A 23,814-nucleotide genomic window follows, 5' to 3' on the forward strand; every position below is an offset into this window, starting at 1 on the left:
ACTTCTTTGTCTCCATTAACATGGAATGATTTTTCATTTGTTTGTGTTTTTTTCTGACTTCTTTGAGCAGTGTTTTGTAATTTTCATTATAGAGATTTTTCACCACCCTGGTTAGCTGTATTCCTATGTATTTTATTCTTTTTGTGGAAATTGTGGATAAAATTGCCTCTCTGATTTGGTTTTTAGTTTGGCTCTTCTTGGTGTGTAGGAATGTTAGCAAATTTTGTACATTGATTTTGTATCCTGAAACTGTGTGGAAGTTGTATCAGCTTAAGGAGCTTTTGGGTCACAACTATAGGGTTCAGATTGAGAATTACGTTGTCTGCAAACAGAAGTAGTTGGACTTCTCTTTCTATTTAAATACACTTTATTTCTTTCTCTTGTCTGATTGCTCCAGCAAGGACTTCTAATACTGTGTTGAATAGGAGTGGTGAGAGAGGGCATCCTTGTCTTGTGCCGGTTTTCAAGGAGAATGCTTCCAGACTTTGCCCATTTAGTATAATGTTGGCTGTGAGTTTATCATAGGTGGCCTTTATTATTTTGAGGTATGTTCCTTCAATACCTCATTTATTGAGACTTTTTAACATGAAGCATTGCTGAATTTTATTGAAGCCTTTTCTGCGTCTATTGAGACAATCACGTGGTTCTTGTCTTTAGTTTTATTTATGTTATGAATCACATTTTATTGATTTGCCCATGATGGACCAACCTTCCATTCCAGGGAAGAAGCCTACTTCACTGTGGTGAATTAGCCTTTTGATGTGTTGCTGGCTTCGGTTTGCAAGGATTTTGTTGTGGATTATTGAATGGACGTTCATCAACGATACTGGCCTGAAGGTTTCTTTTTTTGTTGTGTCACTGCCAGGCTTTGGTATCAGGATGATGCTGGCCTCGTAGAACAAGCTGGGGAGGAGTCCCTCCTCCTCTATTTCTTGAAATAGTTTTAGTAGGAATGGTACTGGCTCTTCTTCGTATATCTGTTAAAATTTGACTATTAATCTATCAGGTCCTAGGCTTTTTTTTTTTTTTTTTTTTTTGGATGGTAGGCTATTTACTACTGATTCAATTTTTGGAGCTCATTATTGGTCTGTTCAGGGACTCACTTTCTTCCTGGTTCAGTCTTCAGACTGTGTATGTGGCCAGGAATTTATCCATCTCTTCTAGGGTTTCTAGTTTGTGTGTGTAGATGTGTTCATAGTAGTTGCTGGTTGTTATTTTTACTTCTCTGGGGCCAGTGGTAACATTCACTTCATCATTTCTAATTTTGTTTATTTGAATCTTCTCTCTTTTCTTCTTTATTCATCTAGCTAGTACCCTATCTTATTAATTTTTTCAAAAAACTTTGATTAAGTGATTTTTTGAACAGTTTTTCATGTCTCTATTTCTTTCAATTCCGCTCCGATTTTAGTTATTTCTTGTCTTCTATAAGCTTTGTGGTTGAATTCTTCTTCCTTCTCTAATTCTTTCAATTGTGATTTTAGGTTTTTAATTTGAGATCTTTCTAACTTTTTGGTGTGGGCATTACTTCTTATGCCCTACCCTAACTTTTCTCCTTCTCCTAGAAAACTCAGAACTATGCTTTCTAAACCAATTCAAATTTTCTCAGTGAATCAACCTGGTCTCCCTGAGGCAAGGCTAACAATTTTCCATTACACATGGTCCTCTTTCTCTCTAAGAATATCTAATGCAACAATGCAAGTGTTTCATCCCTCCTGGGTATGTGAGGAATTCCTTTTGGCTGAGACCAAGACTTAAAACCTCATTCTTTCAACATTAATGAAGATCTATTTAGAAAGCCTCCATTTTTTTATAGCAGCATGATTTATAATCCTTGGGGTATATACCCAGTAATGGGATGGCTGGGTCAAATGGTATTTCTAGTTCTAGATCCTTGAGGAATCGCCGCACTGTCTTCCACAATGGTTGAACTAGTTTAAGTCCCACCAACAATGTAAAAGTGTTCCTATTTCTCCACATCCTCTCCGGCACCTGTTGTTTCCTGACTTTTTAATGATCACCATTCTAACTGGTGTGAGATGGTATCTCATTGTGGTTTTGATTTGCATTTCTCTGATGATCAGTGATGATGAACCTTTTTTCATGTGTCTGTTGGCTGCATAAATGTCTTCTTTTGAGGAGTGTCTGTTCACATCCTTCACCCACTGGGGTTGTTTGTTTTTTTTGTGTAAATTTGTTTGAGTTCTTTGCAGAAATAGCTATACTTATACCAGATAAAAATAGATTTCAACAAAAGACTGTAAGACTGTAGAAAGAGATTAAAAAGGTCTTTTATAATAATAAAGATATAAATTCATCAAGAGGATATAATAATTGAAAATATATATGCACCCAACACTAAAACACATATTTAAATGAAGCAAATATTATAAGATCTAAAGAAAGAGACCTCAATACAATAATGGCTGGACACTTCAACACCCCACTTTAGTCATTGGATAGACCTTTCAGACAGAAAATCAGCAAAGAAACATCAGACAATCTGCACTATAGAACAAATGAACCTAATAGATATTTACAGAAAATTTCATGCAACAGCTGCAGAATAAACATTATTCTCCTCAGTGCATGGGTTATTCTCAAGGATAGACCATATGTTAAGTAACAAGTCTAAAAACATTCCAAAAAATTGAAGTAATATCAAGCATTTTCTCTGACTACAGGGAATAAAACTAGAAATCAATTAAAAAAAGAATTTCAGAAACTATACACACACGGACATTAAACAATAGGCTCCTGAATGATTAGTAGGTCAATAAGAAAGTTAAGAAGAAAAGAGAAAAATTTCTTGAAACAAATGATAATGGAAACATAGCATAGCAAAACCTATGAATATAGTAAAAGAGGTACTATTAAAAAAGGAAAATTTGTAACTGTAAGTGTCTACATAAAAAACAGAAAAGCTTCAAATAAATAACCTAATAATACATCTTAATTAACTAGAATAAAAAGGCCAAACCAAACCCAAAATTAGAAGAAAATAATAAAGATTACAGTGGAAGTAAATAAAGATAAAATGAAGAAAATGCAAAAGATTAATGAAACAAATAGTTGATTTTTTGAAAAGTAAAACAATCGACAAATATTTAGACAGGCTAACTAAAAAACAGAGAAGATACAAATTAGTAAAATCAGAGGTGAAAAGGAGACATTACAACTAATGCTTCAGAAAATCAAAAGATCATTAGTGGCTACTATCAGCAATTGTATGCCAACAAATTAGAAAATCTAGAGGAAATTAATTCTTAGACACACACAGCTTACCAAGATTGAAGTAGGAAAAAATCTAAAACCTGAACAGACCAATAACAATTAACAAAATTAAAGCCTTAATAAAAAAGTCAGTAGGACCAGACTGAAAAATAGAGAAGGAAAGAACATTTCCAAACTCATTCTTTGAGGCTAGTATTACTCTGATATCAAAACCAGACAAAGACACATTAAAAAAGCAAACTACAGGCCCATATCTGAGAATATTGGTGCAAAAATTTGCAAAACACCAGCAAACTCAGTTAAACAATACATAAATAGGTAATTCATAATGACCAAGTGGGATTTATCCCAGGGATGCAAGGATGGTTCAACATTCAAATCAATCAATGTGATACATCACAGAAACAGAATGAAGGGGTCGGGCAGAGTGGCTCACGCCTGTAATACCAGCACTTTGGGAAGCCAAGGTGGGCAGATCACCTGAGTTCAGGAGTTTGAAACCAGTCTGGTCAACATGGCAAAACCCCATCTCTACTAAAAATACAAAAATTAACCAGGCACGGTGATGGGCTCCTGTAATCCCAGCTACTCGGGAGGCTGAAGAAGGAGAATCACTTGAACCTGGGAGGAGAGGTTACAGTGAGCTGAGATCACGCCATTGCACTCCAGCCTGTGTGACAGAGGGAGACTTCACCTCAAAAAATAAATAAATAAAAGGACAAAATCCATATAATCATTTCAATTATGCTAAAAAATTATTTGATAAAATTTAATATTCATTAATTATAAAAAGCTCTTTGAAAACTGGGTATGGAATGAACATACCTCAACATAATAAAAGTCATATATGACAGACCCACAGCTAGTATCATGCTAAGTGGGGAAAAACTAAAAGCCTTTCCTCTAAAATCTGGAAGATGACAAGAATGTCCACTTTTACCACTGTTATTCAACATAATTCTGAAAGTCCTATCTGGAACAGTTGGACAAGAGAAAGCAATAAAAGGCATCCCCATTGGAAAAGAAGTCAAATTATCTTTTTTTGCCAATGACATAATCTTATATTTGAAAAAACATAAAGACTCCTCTGATAGGGTTTGAATGCATGTCCCCTCCCAAATCTCATATTTAAATGTAATTCTTAATGTTGGAGGTGGGCCTGGTGAAAGGTGATTTAACCATCGGGGTGGATTACTCAGAAATGGCTTAGCACCATCCCATTTGGTACTATACTCATAACAGTGAGTGAGTTCCTATAAGATCTGGTTATTTAAAAGTGTGTAACAACTTGCCCCTCTGTTTTTTGCTCTGGCTTTTTACCCTTTGATGTGCAAGATTCTGTTTCAACTTCTGCCATGACTGGAAACTTCCAGACTCCTCCCCAGAAGCATATGCCAGTGCTGTGTCTTCTATACAGCCTGTAGAACCATGAGCCACTTAAATCTCCTTTTTTAAAAATAAATTGTCCAGTCCCACTCTTATAGTGATGCAAAAATAGCTTAATACAGAAAATTGGCACCAAGGAGTGAAAAATTCTTATAAGAATACCTGAAAATGTGAAATTAGCTTTATAATTGGGTAAACAGGCAGAGGTTGGAAGAGTTTGTAGGATTCAGAGGAAGACAGAAAAATGAGGGAAAGTTGAGATTTTCTCAGAGACTGGTTGAATGGCTGTGACCAAAATGCTGATAGTGATCTGGACAGTGAAGGCCAGGCTAAGGAGGTCTCAGATAAAATTAGAAACTTAATTAGGACCGAAACAATGGTCATGCATGTTGTCTTAGCAAGGTAATTGGCTGAATTTCTGTCATGCCCTAGGGATATATAAAACTTTGATTTGGAAATTGATGATTTAGGGTTTCTGTTGGAAAAATGTCTAAGCGGCAAAGCATTTGAGATGTTGCCTGGCTGCTTCTAAAAACCTATGCTCACATGATCTAGCAAAAAAATATATATAAGTTGTAACTTACAACGGAAGCATAGTGTAAAAGCTTGAAAACTTTGCAGCCTAGTCATGTGGCTAAAAAATAAAAAGATTTTATAAGACAGGAACTCAAGCAGGCTATGGAGCAACGACTTGTTAGAGATATTTGTATAACCTAAAAAAAAGCAAGGGTTGATAGCCAAGACAATGGGGAAGAGGAATTGAAGGCATTTTAGAAATCTAAAAGGCAGCCCCCCCATCAGAGGCCTTGAGGCCTAAAAGAAGTGTATAGTTTCTGGGATCAGGCCCAAGACCTGCTGCCTTGGGTAGCTTTGGAACATGGCTCCCTGCATCCTGGCCACTGCTTCAGCTCCAGGTGTAGGTCAAATTGACCCAGTTACAACTCCAGTCACTGCTTCAGAGGGTGCAAGCCATAAGCCTTGGTAGCTTCCATGTGGTGTTAGGCCTGTGGGTGTACAAAATGCAAGAATTGAGACTTGGGAGCCTCCACCTTTGTTTCAAAGGATGTGTGAACAAGCCAGGGTGTGCAGGCAGAATCATGCTGCAGGGGTGGAGCCCTCATGGAGAACCTCTACTAAAACAATGGAGAAAATAAATGTGGGGTGACAGTCTTCATGCAGGCTCCCCACTGGGGCATGGCCTAGTAGATCTGTGAGGAGAGGATCACTGTCCTCCAGATCCCAGAATGGTAGATCTAGCTACAGCTTGCACCTTGCAGCTTGAAAAGCCAGAGACACACAATACCAGCCAGAGGCACACAATGCCAGCCCATGAGAGCAGCTATGGGGGCTGAACCATGCAAATTCACAAGGTTGAACCTTCCCAAGGCATTAGTGTGCCCTGGAAATGGGACACCGAGTCAAAAATGATTATTTTGGAGCCTTACAATTCAATAACTTCTCTTCTGGGTTTCAGAATATTGTGGGTCCTGTGGCCTCTTTCTTTTGGCTGATTTCTTCCTTTTAGAATGGGAGTATTTACCCAATGCCACTGCCCCATTTTTATCTTGAAAGTGCCTAACTTTTTTTTTATTTTACAGGCTTATAGGAGGAATAAACTAGCTTTGTCTTAGATGAGACTTTTGACTTTTAAGTTAAGGCTGAAATGAGTTAAGACTTTGGGAATTATTGGAAAGTCATGATTATATTTTGAAATATGAGAAGGATATGAGATTTGGAAAGGCCAGGGGCAAAATGATACAGTTTGGGTGTGTGTTCCCACCAAAATCTTATATTGAAATGTAATCCTCAATGTTGGAAGTGGGCCTAGTGGGGAGGTGATTGAATCAAGAGGGCAGGATTTCCATGAACAGTTTGGCATCATTTCCTTTGGTGCCATTCCCACAATAGTAAGTTTTCATGAGAGCTGGTTATCTACAAGCGTGTAGCACTTACCCTCTGCCCTAGCACTTACCATGTGATGTGCAAGCACCGGATTTATTTTTCACCTTGTCAGTTGCCAGAGGCTTCCCCAGAAGCAGAAGCCAGTGCTATGCTTTCTGTACAGCCTGTAGAACCATGAACAAATTAAATCTATTTTCTTTATAAATTAACCAGTCACTGATTATTTTTTATAGCAATGTGATAATAGCCTAATATATCCACCAAAAAACTATTCGAAGTAATAACTTGAGTAAATTTGCAGAATACACAATCAACATATACAAATCAGTAGGATTTCTATATGCCAACAGTCAACAAACTGAAAAAGAATTCAAAAACATAATACTATTTGCAATAGCCACAAATAAAAGAGAATGTGTGGGAATTTACCAAAGAAATAAAAGTTCTCAACAATTAAAACTGTAAAACACTGATAAAAGAAATGAAAGAGGACCCAAAAATTGGAAAGATATTTTTATGTTCACAGATTGGAAGAATCAGTATTTTTCTAAAATGTCCATACAATCCAAAGCAATCTATACATTTCATGCCATCTCTGTCAAAGTAACAGTCCAGGGGCAGTGGCTCATGCCTGTAATCCCAGCACTTTGGGAGGCCAAGATTGGTGGATCACGAGGTCAGGAGTTCAAGACCAGCCTGGCCAACTTGGTGAAACCCCATCTCTACTAAAAATACAAAAAAATTAGCCGGGCGTGGTGGCAGGTGCCTTCCCAGCTACTCAGGAGGCTGAGGCAGATAATTGCTTGAACCCAGGAGGCAGAGGTTGCAGTGAGCTGAGATGGCATCAGTGCACTCCAACCTAGGTGACACAGTGAGATGCCATCTAAAAAAAAAAAAAGACATTCCTCACAGAAATAGAAAAAAAATTCTGAAATTTATATGGAACTGTCACAAAACACCACAATAGTCAAAGCTATGCTGAGTATATAAAAAAAACTGGAGGAATTCCATTACCTGGTTTTAAATTATACTACTAAGTTATAGTAATTAAAACAGCATGACAGTAGCATAAAAACAGACATAAAGACAAATGGAACGAAGTAGAGACCTTAGAAACAAACTCATACAGCTAAACTAAACTTATTTTCAACAAAAGTGCCAAGAACATACAATAAAAAATAAGACAGTTTTTGTAATAAATAGGGCTGGGAAAACTGGCAAGCCATAGGCAGAAGAATAAAACTAGAACCCTATTTCTTGACACATAAAAAAATCAAATTAAAATGAATTAAAGACTTAAACCTAATGCCTCAAAGTATCACACTTTTACAATAAAACATTGGGGAAACTCTTTAGGGCATTGGTTTGGGCAAAAATTTCTTAAATAATGCCCCATAAGCACAGACAACCAAAACAAACACGGGCAAATGGGATTACAGCAAGTCAGAAAGCCGTTTTAAAGTGAAGGAAACAATAAACAAAGTGAAGAGAAAATCCACAGAATTGGAGAAAATATTTGTAAATTATCCATCTGAAAAGCAATTAATAGCTGCATGATATGGTTAGGGTTTGTGTCCCCATCCAAATCTCATATTGAATTGTAATCCCCAGGTTTTGAGGGAGAGGCCTTGTAGAAGGTGATTGGATCATGGGGGTGGTTTCCCCCATGCTGTTCTTCTGATAATGAGTGAGTTCTCATGAGATCTGATGGTTTTATAAAGGACTCTTCCCCCTTTGCTTCACATACATGCTGTCTCGCCTGCTGTCATGTAAGAGCTGCCTGCTTCCCCATCTGCCATGAGTGTAAGTTTCCTGAGGCCTGCCAAGCCATGTGGAACTGTGAGTCAATTAAACCCATTTCCTTTATAAATTACCCAGTCTTGCCAGGTGCGGTGGTTCATTCCTGTAATCTCACCATTTTGGGAGGCCGAGGCAGGTAGATCACGAAGTCAGGAGTTCAAGACCAGCCTGGTCAAGATGGTGAAACCCCGTCTCTACTAAAAATACAAAAATTAGCCAGGCATGGTGGCAGGTGCCTGTAATCCCAGCTACTCAGGAGGCTGAGGCAGAGAGTTGCTTGAACTAGGAGGCGGAGGTTGCAGTGAGCCGAGACTGCACCACTGCACTTCAGCCTGGGCAACAGATCAAGACTTCATCTCACTAAATAAATAGATAACCCAGTCTTGATTTTTTTTTATACCAGTGCTGAAACAGAATAATACACTACAATATATTGAATTCAAAAAATTATATAAAAAATATAATAATCCAATTAAAGGGTGGACAAAAAATGTAAATAGACATTTATGAAAAGAAGACATACAAATGTCAAACAGGCAAATGAAATGGTGCTACACATTACTGATCATCATAGAAATGCAAATCAAACCCAAAATGAGATATCATTTCACCCCAGTTAAGGTGGCTTTTATGCAGAAGTCAGTAAAAAACCAATGCTGGTAAGTATGTGGAGTGAAGGGAATCCTTGTACACTGCTGTTGGGAGCACATTTAAGGACAGTTTGGATGTTCTTGATATAACTAAAAATAGAGCTACTATATGATCCAGCAATCCCACTGCTCAGTATATGTCTAAAAGAAATAAAATTGGTAAATCAAAGACATATTGGCACTCTCATATTTGCTACAGCAGGGTTTATAATAGCCAAGATTTGGAAGGAACTTAAATGTCCCTCAACAGCTGACTGGATGGAGAAAATGTGGTATGTATACCCAATGGAGTACTATTCAGCTATAAGAAAGAATGAGAGGCTGCCATTTGCAATAACATAAATGGAACTGAAAGTCTTTATGTTAAGTGAAATAAGTCAGGCACAGAAAGACAAATGTCACATGTTCTCACTTATTTGTGTGTGCTAAAATTTGAAACAATTGGTGTCATAGAGATGGAGAGTATAAGGATGGTTACCAGAGGCTGGGAAGGGCAGTGAGGGAACAGGCGGTTAGTGGGGATGCGAAATGGGTACAAAAAATTGTTAGAAAGAATGAATAAGACAGTATTTGATAGCACAACAAGGTGATTATAGTAAAAAATAATTTAACTATACATTTTAAAAAACTAAAAGAGTATAATTAGATTGTTTATAACACAACCTATAAATGCTTGAGGGGATGGACACCTCATTTTTTATTAGGCATTACTCTTTGCACGCCTGCATCAAAGTATGTCATGTACCCCCATAAATATATACACCAACTATGTACCCACAAAAATAAATTAAAAATTGAAATTAAAATTAAAACCAAAGGGAGGAGAATATAATGAGGCCCATGGCTTGAACTAGCTTTTCAGGTTAACTTTGGAATGTCCTTATCCAAGAAGAGGGGCCCATTTAGTCAATAGGGGCTTAGAAATTTATTTTTAGTTTATTTATTTTTAGTTTAGTTTATAGCAATAACCTCTCCATCATTATGACTAGAAGTTGAAATGTGGTATTTAACAACCCTACATGATAAGATCAGATATGCCGGTTTACTGACAGCCTCTTTTATGACAAAATTTATTTTTAGTTTATAAGTGGAAAAAAGGATTTTTAATCCTGAGCTATGTCTTTCAGTCAATCAATCCCTGCAGGGAACCCTGTTCTTTTCCACTGAATAACACCACATTTCAAAGTGAGGGGAAACATCTTGAAACTAAGAGGTACAGCCTCATTAAATTTGATTTGGTTTCCATTGTAATTAATTTAATCACATGTGTTCTAGAGTTTGTCCTCAGTCTTCTCCTACTTTAGGCCCACGATCTGTTGAATTTACTCAGCTCCCTGCTCAACAGCAGTAAATCAGTTAGAATTATTTAAAAATCTCACTGTGGCTGGGAGCAGTGGCTCATGCCTGTAATCCCAGCAATTTGGGAGATCAAGGTGGGCAGATCACTTGTTGTCAGGGGTTTGAGACCAGCCCAGCCAACAGAGTGAAACCCCATCTCTACTAAAGACACAAAAATTAGCTGGGTGTGTTGATGCATGCCTGTAATCGCAGCTACTTGGGAAGCTGAGGCAGGAGAATTGCTTGAACCTGGGAGGCAGAGGTTTCAGTGAGCCAAGATGGTGCACCACACTCCAGCCTGGGCAACAGAGAAGACTCTGTCTCAAAATAATAATAATAATAAATAAGTAAAAATAAAAATCTCATTGTGTTTCAAACAAAATTTCTTTTGAATATCAACTGTATCAACTTGCATATTACCTATAATCATTTTGTTTACTTTATATCCAATCTTGAGAAATCTTTGAGGACTAATTTCACTCTTTTCTGCCATTTTGGTAAACATACCAAATTCCATCAAACAAAATGCACAGAATTCCTGAGAAATACATTTTCTCCTTGAGGAGTAGACTTGTTGTGTTAGAGCAGCTCATGGTTACCAAGCTTCTAGTTTAATAAACATGACTAGAATATTCTATCTTAATATGAGTAGCTAGGTACTCACAAGGCATCTAGAAGATTAATACTCATGGTCTGAAAATAGCCACATTTTTTAGCTGGCCACAAATTACAATTGCTGAATATTTGTGGTCATACAAAACATCTTCCACTAAGCCTGAAAAATGTATAAATGTCCTAGGAGTGCAGCATTTTTTTTTGTAAGGATAATATTAATGAGCTAGCTTAGGTCAATGGGTTAATGATCATTGTTAAAACCAATAGCCCCAACTTTAGTGAGTACATCTGCACCTTCCAAGTTTAATTATAACTCTTTCTCTTTATGGTTACTTATAAGTAGAGACACTAACAAAAGACAATGCATTCCTGCTCTTGTTTTCTGAGGATGTACAACTCTAATGGAGTATTTCTGGTAAACTTGCTTCTTTCACTGTGCTCTCTGACTCACCTGAAATTTTTTCCTGCACAAGGTCTAAGAATCCTACTTTGTGGTCTGTATCAGGACCCTCTTTTCCAGCAACATCTTTCAGCAACACCATGAAGGGACACCAAGACAAGACCCCCCACTCCAAGGAAAACAATCCACACAGAATCAATCAGCTAACACCTGTCAAGTGCGCTGTCTTTTAGAGTTGTGAAGCCATTCTGGTGGGCAAGAACGATTATCGACTACTACTTAAGTGAGAGGCCCTAGGGCATAATGTTAGGGTGAGAGACTCAGCCCAAAGTTAGAGGCCCGGGGGAGTCATACTCAGATTAGAGGCCAAGCCCACAGGGTTAGAGGCCCTTGGGAATATTGAGAAGAATGGATTTGGCTAAACAAGGTGTTTACCACTTTCTCTTTTTGGACTGTCCAGCTTGTAATCTCTTTCCCTCACCTGAGTGCTCTGCATCTTGTCACCTTTCTGCTCACCTCCTCTGTTTACTAGTAGCCTGGAGGCTGCCCCAGGAAAGAGGCTCCAAACAGTTTAGCTTTTCCTTTCCTCAGCGATCATCTGACTTCTAGCTGATTGCTTATTTAATTTGCCACTGGTCCAAGTGAACTGAAAAAAAGAGATGTCTTGGAACCTAGTATTTTTGTACCTTAATTATCAGAAAAAAATCAGCAATAACCTCTCCATCATTATGACTAGAAGTTGAAATGTGGTATTTAACAGCCCTACATGATAAGATCAGATATGCCTGTTTAGTGACATCCTCTTTTATGACAACCCTCTGCAAACAATTAGCCTCAAGTTGGAGAACATGAGAGATTTTCTTAAGAGTTTTCTCTCATTTCTTGACCATAAGGTCATCTTTGATGAGCTGGTATAGGGCAGCTGGACCCTACTTTCTAAACCCAGCATGTCACTTTTTTCCTGAGAGAGTTTTGTCAGTTTTGTCATAGCAGTGTGAAAATGGACTAATACATTACAATATACAAGTTACAGCCTTCCCATTTCCCCTGTTCAGTCTAACTCCTTTTTTTGCAGCTTCATTTGTTTTATAGAAGAGAAACTAAGTGGGAGGAAATACATTATATACAGGCTTCTCTGATGCTTGGTCAGGATAAAAAATTAAAATGGGCTTCTATATGTTTGATGGAGGAAAAGACAAAATAGGGATGGCACATAATTGATTACCCTTTTAATGCAAGTGCCTCTCAATATTAGGCTTTTCTTAGCTGGGGCTGAACTCCCCCTGCCAGTCCAAGCACCCCATAAGAACACAGTCAGACTCCTTACAGTTCTGGTGAGGTGTGCAACATGTTGTTAATTTCATCTAGTTTTCCAGGGTTATCTAGTGTCCAGTCATCATCTTCTCCCTGCCCTTCGAGTCCTGTCTTACATACATACCCCACTGTTTGAACACCCAAGCTTCACCAGAACAACATGCAGTGGGGCCTCTTATCAGCTGGCAAAGTTGAATGTTTGCCCTCTCTGGGAAGTGACAGGTGATAATAGGGACACTGTATAGGTATATGTACCCTTTTCTATGTCTGAATTAGCCATATGCAAGGAAAAACTAAAACAGTTTTCAGAGGTGCCTGGAAAACACATAGAAAAATTTAAGAGGCTAATCTTGATGTATGATCTGACCAGACAAGATTTACATATATTTATGTTTACCTGCTGCATGGTAGAAAAGCAGTGTGTTATTCTCTTTGAAGCAATTGTGAATGGGAGTTCACTCATGATTTGGCTCTCTGTTTGTCTGTTATTGGTGTATAAGAATGCTTGTGATATTTGCACATTGATTTTGTATCCTGAGACTTTGCTGAAGTTGCTTATCAGCTTAAGGAGATTTTGGGCTGAGACGATGGGGTTTTCTAGATACACAATCATGTCATCTGCAAACAGGGACAATTTGACTTCCTCTTTCCCTAATTGGATACCGTTTATTTCCTTCTCCTGCATGATTGCCCTGGTCAGAACTTCCAACACTATGTTGAATAGGAGTGGTGAGAGAGGGCATCCCTGTCTTGTGCCAGTTTTCAAAGGGAATGCTTCCAGTTTTTACCCATTCAGTATGATATTGGCTGTGGGTTTGTCATAGACAGCTCTTATTATTTTGAGATACGTCAATACCTAATTTATTGAGAGTTTTTAGCATTAAGCATTTTTGAATTTTGTCAAAGGCCTTTTCTGCATCTATTGAGATAATCATGTGGGTTTTGTCTTTGGTTCTCTTTATATGCTGGATTACATTTATTGATTTGCATATGTTGAGCCAGCCTTGCATCCCAGGGATGAAGCCCACTTGATCATGGTGGATAAGATTTTTGATGTGCTGCTGGATTTGATTTGCCATTATTTTATTGAGGATTTTTGTATCGATGTTCATCAGGGATATTGGTCTAAAATTCTCATTTTTTGTTGTGTCTCTGCCAGGCTTTGCTATCAGGAAGATGTTGGCTTCATAAAATGAGTTACGGAGGATTCCCTCTTTTTGTATTGATTGGAATAGTTTCAGAAGGAATGGTACCAGCTTCTACTTGTACCTCTGGTAGAATCAGGCTGTGAATCCGTCTGGTCCTGGACTTTTTTTGGTTGACAAAATACTTAGGAATCCAACTTACAAGGGATGTGAAGAATCTCTTCAAGGAGAACTACAAACAACTGCTCAAAGAAATAAAAGAGGATATAAACAAATGGAAGAACATTCCATGCTCATGGGTAAGAAGAATCAATATTGTGAAAATGGCCATACTGCCCAAGGTGTTTTATAGATTCAATGCCATCTCCATCAAGCTACTGATGAGTTTCTTCACAGAATTGGAAAAAACTACTTTAAAGTTCATATGGAAACAAAAAAGAGCCCACATTGCCAAGTCAATCCTAAGCCAAAAGAACAAAGCTGGAGGCATCACGCTACCTGATTTCAAACTATACTACAAGGCTACAGTAACCAAAACAGCATGGTACTGATACCCAAGCAGAGGTATAGACCAATGGAACAGAAAGAGCCCTCAGAAATAATGCCACATATCTACAACTATCTGATCTTTGACAAACCTGACAAAAAACAAGAAATGGGGAAAAGATTCCCTATTTAATAAATGGTGCTAGGAAAACTGGCCAGACATATGTAGAAAGCTGAAACTGGATCCCTTCCTTACACCTTATACAAAAATTAGTTCAAGATGGATTAAAGACTTAAATGTTAGACCTAAAACCATAAAAACCGTAGAAGAAAACCTAGGCAATACCATTCAGGACATAGGCATGGGCAAGGACTTCATGTCTAAAACACAAAAAGCAATGGCAACAAAAGCCAAAATTGACAAATGGGATCTAATTAAAGTAAAGAGCTTCTGCACAGCAAAAGAAACTACCATCAGAGTGAACAGGCAACCTACAGAATGGCAGAAAATTTTTGCAATCTACTCATCTGACAAAGGGCTAATATCCAGAATCTACAATGAACCCAAACAAATTTGCCAGAAAAAAACAAACGAACCCATCAAAAAGTGGGGGAAGGATATGAACAGACACTTCTCAAAAGAAAACATTTATGCAGCCAACAGACACATGAAAAAATGCTCATCATCACTGGCCATCAAATGCAAATCAAAACCACAGTGAGATGCCATCTCACACCAGTTAGAATGGTGATCATTAAAAAGTCAGGAAACAACAAGTGCTGGAGAGGATGTGGATAAATAGGAACACTTTTACACTGTTGGTGGGACTGTAAACTACTTCAACCATTGTGGAAGTCAGTGTGGTGATTCCTCAGGGATCTAGAACTAGAAATACCATTTCACCCAGCCATCCTATTACTGGGTATATACCCAAAGGATTATAAATCACGCTGCTATAAAGACACATGCACACGTATGTTTATTGTGGCACTATTCACAATAGCAAAGACTTGGAACCAACCCAAGTGCTTATCAATGATAGACTGGATTAAGAAAATATGGCACGTATACACCATGGAATACTATGCAGCCATAAAAAATGATGAGTTCATGTCATTTGTAGGGACATGGATGAAGCTGGAAGCCATCATTCTCAGCAAACTATCACAAGGACAAAAAACCAAACACAGCATGTTCTCACTCATAGGAGAGAATTGAACAATGAGAACACATGGACACAAGAAGGGGAACATCATGCACCGGGGCCTGTTGTGGGGTGGCAGGAGGGGGAAGGGATAGCATTAGGAGATATACCTAATGCTAAATGATGAGTTAATGGGTGCAGCACACCAACATGGCACATGTATACATATGTAACAAACCTGCACGTGGTGCACATATACCCTAAAACTTAAAGTATAATAAAAAAAAAAAAGGAAAAAGGAAAGCAGTGTGTTATGGGAGTGGTAGAGCACATGCTAATAGGGTGGCAGCCTGCAACCAGGGACATGACACCTATCAAGTAGGAGGCACAGCAGTGCCTGACTAAGACCCAAAAGAGAACTAGAATCTAGAAAAGACAAATGAATTAGGAAGAAAGTGGGATATAGAGGGAAAAAGTTATGATCATTTGACTCCTTGAAGGAATAAAAAAAATTGTGATAAAGCTTTTTAATTTTTATAAAGTCTGGAAAATTACTCGGAAAAGATGAAAACCTAGCCTTATTACAAGGGTGGATAATTTAGACCTTGAGAAAATACACTAACAGTGACCCTTACTCCAAGAAGGGACAGGCATTGCTAGGAGTTTACTTTATAGACCAGCCTGCTTCTGATATCTGCAGGAAGCTGCCAAAAGCAGCCTTTGGCTTCCAGACTCCCATGGATCAGATTTTAGATTTGGATTTTGTAGTTTTCCGTCACAGGAATAGGGCAGAGAAAAGATAAAATAAACCAAATCTGCCAAGAGGTCCAGCTTCTAGCTGCAGCCTTGTGCTCTCCACCACTTCAGAGGCAGCCCCTTAACCCTGGCCTTCACAGAGGAAGTGAGAAGGTGAAAGTCCCAGTCTGTGCCTCTGGGCCACTGTGCCGTGGATATAAATCAATGTGCCTTCTGTAAGAAGGTCGGCCACTGCCGAAGGAAATGCACCGTGCTTCCAAGGGAGCCATCCTGAGAGCCCAGCAGACTCGCAAGTGGGAGGGCCTGATACTTACTGCCACTCCCATTGGACTATTAGCTATCGAGAGATGGAGGAGCGTCAGGTGACTCTTGAAGTGGCAGGTAAGAGTATTAACTTCTTATTAGGTATGGGAGCAGATGACTCTGTCCAGATTCAATACAATGGGCTCCTGTCTCCTCACGATGGACAAGCCCAAAATAACTGCTTTTGGTATCTTCTAAGTTGTCCTCCAGGGCCTCTGGGCTTCTCACCTACCTTTTAGTACTGTCTGAATGCCTGACCTCTTACTGGGGAGAGGTTTATTGACTCAGGAGACCAAGTCATGGTCACCTTCACAGATCATAAAGCATAGCAAGGGTTACTTTTGTTCCTGACCCCTCGGGGGAAAAAAAGAAGTTAAGAATGAGCTGTCACATTTACCACCTGAGGTATTGTCTCAAGTAAATCTTGAGGTTTGGGCCACACAGGCTCTGGGAAATGCACTAAACACCTCCCCCATTCAAATCCAACTTCAGCCTAGTTCTCCTGCCCTCAGAAGTGATAATACATTTTAAGGCAAGAAGCATGAGGGGAAATTCAACCCCTTATTGCCAAATTCTTGCCATATGAGTTATGAAGTCCATGAAAGTCTCCTTACAATACTTGCATATTACCAGATAAAAAGCCAAATGGCAAGTACAAATTTGTCAGAACCCTTAGAGCATTAAGAAATGCAGTTGTCTCCATATACCTCATTGTCCCCAAAATTTACCAAGTCACAGTGGATGCGAGCTGGTTTACATTCTTAAATCCGAAAGATGCATTTTTCTGCATCTCAATGCATCCAGATTCATAATATGTTTGCCTTTGAATGGACTGATCCAGATATGGATTCAGCCTCAAAACTAACCTGGACAGTCATCCCTGAAAGGTTCTGGGATAGCCCCCACTTATTTGAAAATGCTTTAGCTAAGGACTTAAGAAATCTACAATTGGAAAGGGACACAATTATTCAGTATGTAGGTGACTTGCTCATTGCTAGCCCAACTAAAGAAGACTCAAATAATAATACTGTTAAGTTGGTAAATTTCCTGGGAACTTGCAGATATATGGTATCACCATACAGGGCTCAGATATTGACTCAAAGACTTAAATATTTGGAATCTATCTTAACCTCTGGAACTGATCAACATCCCTAGAAGATAAAAAATTTATTTTAGTCATCTAAGGATTCCCAGTCTGACAAATGACTGTGGGCTTTTTTAGGAGATGGCTGGGTACTGCTGCTTATGGGTGCCCAGATTTGGACATGTAGCCAAGCCGTTATATGATACACTGAAGGGAAAGATTTAGGGCTCCTAGAATGTAAGTATAACTGCAAGCAAACCTTCAATACTCTCAAGGAGAAATTGGGCTCTGCTGCAGCCGTGGGAGTCCCCAGGTTGGATGAAACACTTTTTCTTTATGTGACCAAAAATCAAGTCATAGGTCTTGGGTAACCTTGTCCCAAAACTGGGGGACATTCCAAGGCCAGTAGCCTAATTTTCTAAGCAGATAGGCCAGGTGGCCTCAGGATGGCCTTGATGTCTTAGAGCTATTGCTGCTACCAATTTTCTAGTAGGCAAAGCTAATAAACTAAAATTAGAATAGCACCTACAGGTTTTTGACCCCACACCAAAGGAAGAAGGTCTTAGAAACTAAAGGGCACAAGTGGATAATAGGAGAACATTTATGAAAGTGTCAGGCCTTATTGCTAGAAACTCCAGACATAACCCTTAAAGCCTGCCAAACCATAAACCTAGCTGCTTATCTGCCAGAGTCCGCAGGTGCTCCTAGCCTTTCTGGCATACAGGTTGTATTAGTCTGTTCTCATGCTGCTAATAAAGACATATCTGAGGCTGGGTAACTTATAAAGAAAAGAGGTTTAATTGACTCACAGTTCTACATGGTCCGGGAGGCCTCACACTCATGGCAGAAGGCAAGTGAAGAACAAAGTCACATCTCGTACATGGCAGCAGGCAAAAGAGCTTGCATAGGGAAACTCCCCTTTATAAAACCATCAGCTGTAATCCCAGCACTTTGGGAGGCCAAGGCAGTGGATGACCTGAGGTGAGGAGATGGAGGCCAGCCTGGCCAACATGGTGAAACCCCATCTATACTAAAAGTACAAAAATTAAACAGGCATGTTGGTTGGCGCCTGTAATCCCAGCTACTTGGGAAGCTGAGAAAGGAGAATCGCTGAACCCAGGAATCAGAGGTTGCAGTGAGCCAAGATCATGATAATGCACTCCAGCCTGAGCAACAGAGCAAGACTGTCTCAAAAATAAATAAATAAATCAACCATCAGATCTCATGAGGCTTATTCTCTGTCATGAGAACAGCATGGGAAAGACCCATCCCCCAATTCAATTACCTCCCACGGGGCCCCTCCCACGATATATGGAATTATGGGAGATACAATTCAAGATAAGATTTGACTGGGGATACAGCAAAAGCATGTCACAGGTTATGAAACAAATTTATCCTAGCAGGCCAGACTTAGGAGAGATGAGCCCCTTGACCATCCCAAGGCAGAGTGGTTAACAGATGCAAGTTGTTTTATGCATCAGGAAAACAGGAGGGCTAGATATGCTACTATTAGTCAGCACAAGAGAATCAAGGCACAAGCATTGCTGACCTTGACCTCAGCTCAAAAAGCTGAGTTAATTGAACTTACTAGGCCCCTGCAGTTGGAAAGGATTTAAAAATTAACATTTACACTGATTCCAAGTATGATTTTTTTTTTTGCTTCATGCTTATGCTGCAATTTGGAATGGGTAGGGACTCCTGACCCCCGAGGGCTTTTCCATACAATATCATTCAGATTTTGAGTTTGTTAGAATGCTGCTTTGCTGCCAAAAAGGGACTATAATTAATTGCAGAGGACATCAAAAGAGAGACTGACCATGTAAAAGGAAATGCCCTTGTAGATGCCGCAGCCAAGGCCCCTGCACTGAAAGGCCAGTGAAGCTTATGGGCGTGCTGGTCAGCATACATAGAACTGGGCCGGAATACCCTGAAGAAGAACAAAAATGGGCCAGGGATTGCATTTCCGTCCAGGGCCCCTCTGGCTGGCTGAATGATGGTAATAAATTATTAATGTCAAGTACCAATCACAGGAACATAACTCAGCACTTTCATAATTCTTTTCACCCTAGAAGGGATTGTTTCTGTTAATGTCTCATTTGTCTATAGGGGTAAATCTTTTCAAGACACTAAAACAGGTGACTCAGCACTGTGAGCTCTGTGACGGGCATGACCCAAATGCCCAGCAATTTTCTCCTTCTCCAGTTAAACCTGTCCAAAATTGAGGAACCTATCCAGGTGAGAACTGGCAACTCTAATTTACACCGATGCCTTTCTGCAGGAGATTCAAATATTTGCTAATGTTTACTGATACCTTCACTGGTTAGATCGAGGCATTCCCCACCCCATCTGAAAAATGTTTACCAGAAGAAATAACTCCTCAGTTTGGGTAATCTAAAAGCCTGCAAAGTGACAATGGCCCATCTTTCACAGCAGGCGTAGCCCAACACCTATCCTCAGCTTTAAGAATCCACTATTACCTTCACTCTGCTGGAGACTGCAGTCCTCTGGAAAGGTGAAAGGGCTAATCGTACTCTAAAGAAGACTCTAGCTAAATCAGAGGCCTGACTATCTCTAACACCCATAGCTTACTGCGGATTTGAACTGCTCCAAAGTAAAACGTATAATTAAGTCCGTTGAGTTAACACACGGAAGGCCTTTCCTAACCACAGATCTCCTAACAGATTGAAAGGACGCATCCATTACAAAAATATGTCATCAATCTAGGACAGGTGCAAAGGCACTCTGTGAATATGGAAACAAGAGTCTTCCCCTCCCACATGGGAGGAAAATTCAGTTTCAGCTCAGCTAGAGATTTAGTCTTACTAAAGAAGCGCGAGGAAGTTCTCCAGCTGAGCAGCTTTCCCCAACGTGGAAAGGACCACGCAAGGACACCTGAGCTCTCCAACAGACGTTCAACGCCAAGGTATTCACAGGTGGGTGCACCTGTGTGGAAGCAAAGCTGTTGCTTATTCTGGGAGCCGAATCCGAGCCTGGGGGAGGTGGGCGCGGGGCTATTTAAGCGTTGGCGGAGGGCAGGCTGGGTCGCTGCGCGTCTGCTCCTCCTTCTCGCGTTTCTCCTACAGCCCTGATCCCGCCTTGGCCATGAGGGAAATCGTGCTCACGCAGACCGGGCAGTGCGGGAACCAGCTCGGCGCCAAGGTTGGCAGCCGTGGCTCTGAGGGCCCAGCCCGGGCCTGCTGGGTGCCGGGGAAGATGTTGGCAGTAGCGGGGGCGGAGTCCCTGCATTGCGGCCTCTGGGCTCCCTGCTGGGAACGTGGTGGAACTGGTTGCTGTCGAGGCGGCCGGGGTGGACCCCAGGGACACGGCGGCCTAGGGATGGGGGTGCGGATGAGGGTGGGGGTGCGAGGGGGGCTGGGGCGCCTCCGAGACTCAGCCCTGGCCTGTCTGGTCCCTCCCTTCTCTGGCAGTTCTGGGAGGTGATCTCTGATGAACACGCCATCGACTGCGCTGGCACCTACCACGGGGACAGCCACCTGCAGCTGGAGCGCATCAACGTGTACTACAACGAGGCCAGCGGTGAGATCCCCTCCTTCCCCACCGCCCTCCTGGGAACGCGGCCCTCCCCTCCTGATGCGCTCCCGCCCCGCGCAGGTGGCAGGTACGTGCCCCGCGCTGTGCTCGTGGATCTGGAGCCCCGCACCATCGACTCTGTGCACTCAGGGCCCTTCGGGCAGGTCTTCAGGTCAGATAACTTCATCTTCGGTGAGCTGCGGGAGAAGACTGGGGTGGGCTCCTTAGCCAGGGCAGCTCAAAATCCAGGAGTGTCCCCAAGGTCATCGCTGTGGGAACTGTGGAGCCAGGGCCTCTGAACACCCTTGTATCCTCCGAGTGGAGTCGCTCAATCCGCCTCTCCTGTGTCTAGTATGCTGCCCTCGGGAGCCAGAGAGACTTCCCTAAGACACAGGAATGACCCAATTACTCCTCTATGGAGAACACTCCATGACCTCCTGTTACCCTCAGTGCCATCCTCAAGCTGGGCTGTGGAGTCCCTGGGTAACTATGGGTCATATTCCAGTCTATCCATGGCACACAATGGTTAGTGCTAAAAATCATATTTTTGGTAGGAAAACTAACACAGATATTCTTGGAGTCAAATGCAAGGCTTGCACCAATGTTTAAAATAGAGACTTGTCTTTAAATCCCTCTCAAGTTTGGAGTGAACCACTTTGCCTGCTCCCCCCTTCCCGCCCCACCCCACCCTGCCCCCCATGGAAGGCCCGGGTGTCTCCTCAAGGTGAGGAGCTACTGATGTAAACTCCCTGCAGGGAGCTGAGCTGGGGCTGTGGCTACTGCCTTCCCTGAAAATGGGCAGGAGCCACCTGCAGCGAGGTCTCTTAGCCGGTCTCAGGTTTGACTCCTGACTTAATTTCTAACAGGGGAAGCTGCTGTCCTGTAACTCCGGGGGGGGGGGGGGTTCATTTGCTCTACCTGCAGTGAGGTCTGTTAGCCCATCTCAGGTTTGACTCCTGACTTAATTCCTAACGGGGGAAGCTGCTGTCCTGTAACTCCGGGGGAGGGGGTTTCATTTGCTCCACCTGCAGGGCGAATGGTGCTTTCACCTCACACGTGACACTTGGCTCTTTTTGCAATATGGTGGTGACCACTGATGACCGTAAACCTGGCCATCGAGTGACCGGCTGTACTGTCTTACAGGTCAGAGTGGGGCCGGAAACAACTGGGCCAAGGGACACTACACAGAAGGCGCGGAGCTGATGGAGTCAGTGATAGACGTTGTCAGAAAGGAGGCTGAGAACTGTGACTGCCTGCAGGGTTTCCAGCTGACCCACTTCCTGGGTGGGGGGACTGGGTCTGGGATGGGTACCCTTCTGCTCAGTAAGATCCGGGAGGAGTACCCAGACAGGATCATAAACACATTCAGCATCCTGCCCTCGCCCAAGGTGTCAGACACCGTGGTGGAGCCCTACAACGCCACCCTCTCAGTCCACCAGCTCATAGAAAACGCGGATGAGACCTTCTGCATAGATAACGAAGCGCTGTATGACATATGTTCCAGGACCCTAAAGCTGCCCACACCCACCTATGGTGACCTGAACCACCTGGTGTCTGCGACCATGAGTGGGGTCACCACGTGCCTGCGCTTCCCAGGCCAGCTGAATGCCGACCTGCGGAAGCTGGCCGTGAACATGGTCCCGTTTCCCCGGCTGCATTTCTTCATGCCCGGCTTCGCCCCACTGACCAGCCGGGGCAGCCAGCAGTACCGGGCCTTGACCGTGGCTGAGCTCACCCGGCAGATGTTTGATGCTAAGAACATGATGGCAGCCTGCGACCCCCGCCATGGCCGCTGCCTGACGGCGGCCCCATTTTCAGGGGTCGCAGCCCATGAGGGAGGTGAATGAACAGATGTTCAACATTCAAGATAAGAACAGCAGCTACTTTGCTGACTGGCTCCCCAACAACGTAAAAACAGCCGCCTGTGACATCCCACCCCGGGGGCTGAAAATGTCGGCCACCTTCATTGGGAACAACGCAGCCATCCAGGAACTCTTCAGGCGTGTCTCAGAGCAGTTTACAGCAATGTTCAGGTGCAAGGCCTTCCTCCACTGGTACACGGGCGAGGGCATGGATGACATGGAATTCACCGAGGCCGAGAGCAACATGAACGACCTGGTGTCTGAATATCAGCAATATCAGGATGCCACGGCTGAGGAGGAGGTAGCCTAGAACTCTCCTTTCCTAGGTAAAGGGGGGAAGCAGTGTGGATCCCTCACTGTGTTCTGACAGCCACGTGTCACTACGCACTTGTTCATTTGTGTCTTCACGTCTCCTCCTGCTGCATTTTAAAGCACTTTTATAGTATGTGGTTTTGCCTAACAAAGTATGCTCACAGCATCTGGTTTCACCTCCAATCTCTTTCTATGGGCCCTCTGGCCACTGCTGCCAGAGGCGCATAGTTGTCCTGCAAGGCTGAAGCTGTCTGGAGTTATCACATGAGCAGGAACAAGCATTCCAGTGCCTTCAGGAGGGGTCGGCATGGGCTGTGGACATGGCAGGCAGGCTTCACACGAACTTGGGGATGCCCTGAGCCTTTGAGCAGCGACGTGGTGGAGAACCTGTTCCTGAAGGAAGCCTTGGCTTATCCTATGTACCAAACTTCTAGGAGACCCAGCATGTCTGCAGTTCTTAAAACAAAAATGGCCATGCGTGGTGTCTGACGCCTGTAATCCCATCACATTGGGAGGCCAAGGCAGGTGGATCACAAGGTCAGGAGATCGAGAGC

The 23,814-nt window shown here is 41.9% G+C and overlaps 1 pseudogene; it reads left to right on the forward strand.

The window, feature by feature from the left end:
* The first annotated feature begins 20,657 nt into the window (after positions 1-20,657).
* LOC129026145 (tubulin beta-8 chain-like) lies at positions 20,658-23,212 on the forward strand (annotated as a pseudogene).
* The last annotated feature ends 602 nt before the right edge of the window (positions 23,213-23,814 follow it).

The sequence above is a fragment of the Pongo pygmaeus genome, chromosome 11 (genome assembly GCF_028885625.2).
Source record: "Pongo pygmaeus isolate AG05252 chromosome 11, NHGRI_mPonPyg2-v2.0_pri, whole genome shotgun sequence".
NCBI lineage: Eukaryota > Metazoa > Chordata > Mammalia > Primates > Hominidae > Pongo > Pongo pygmaeus.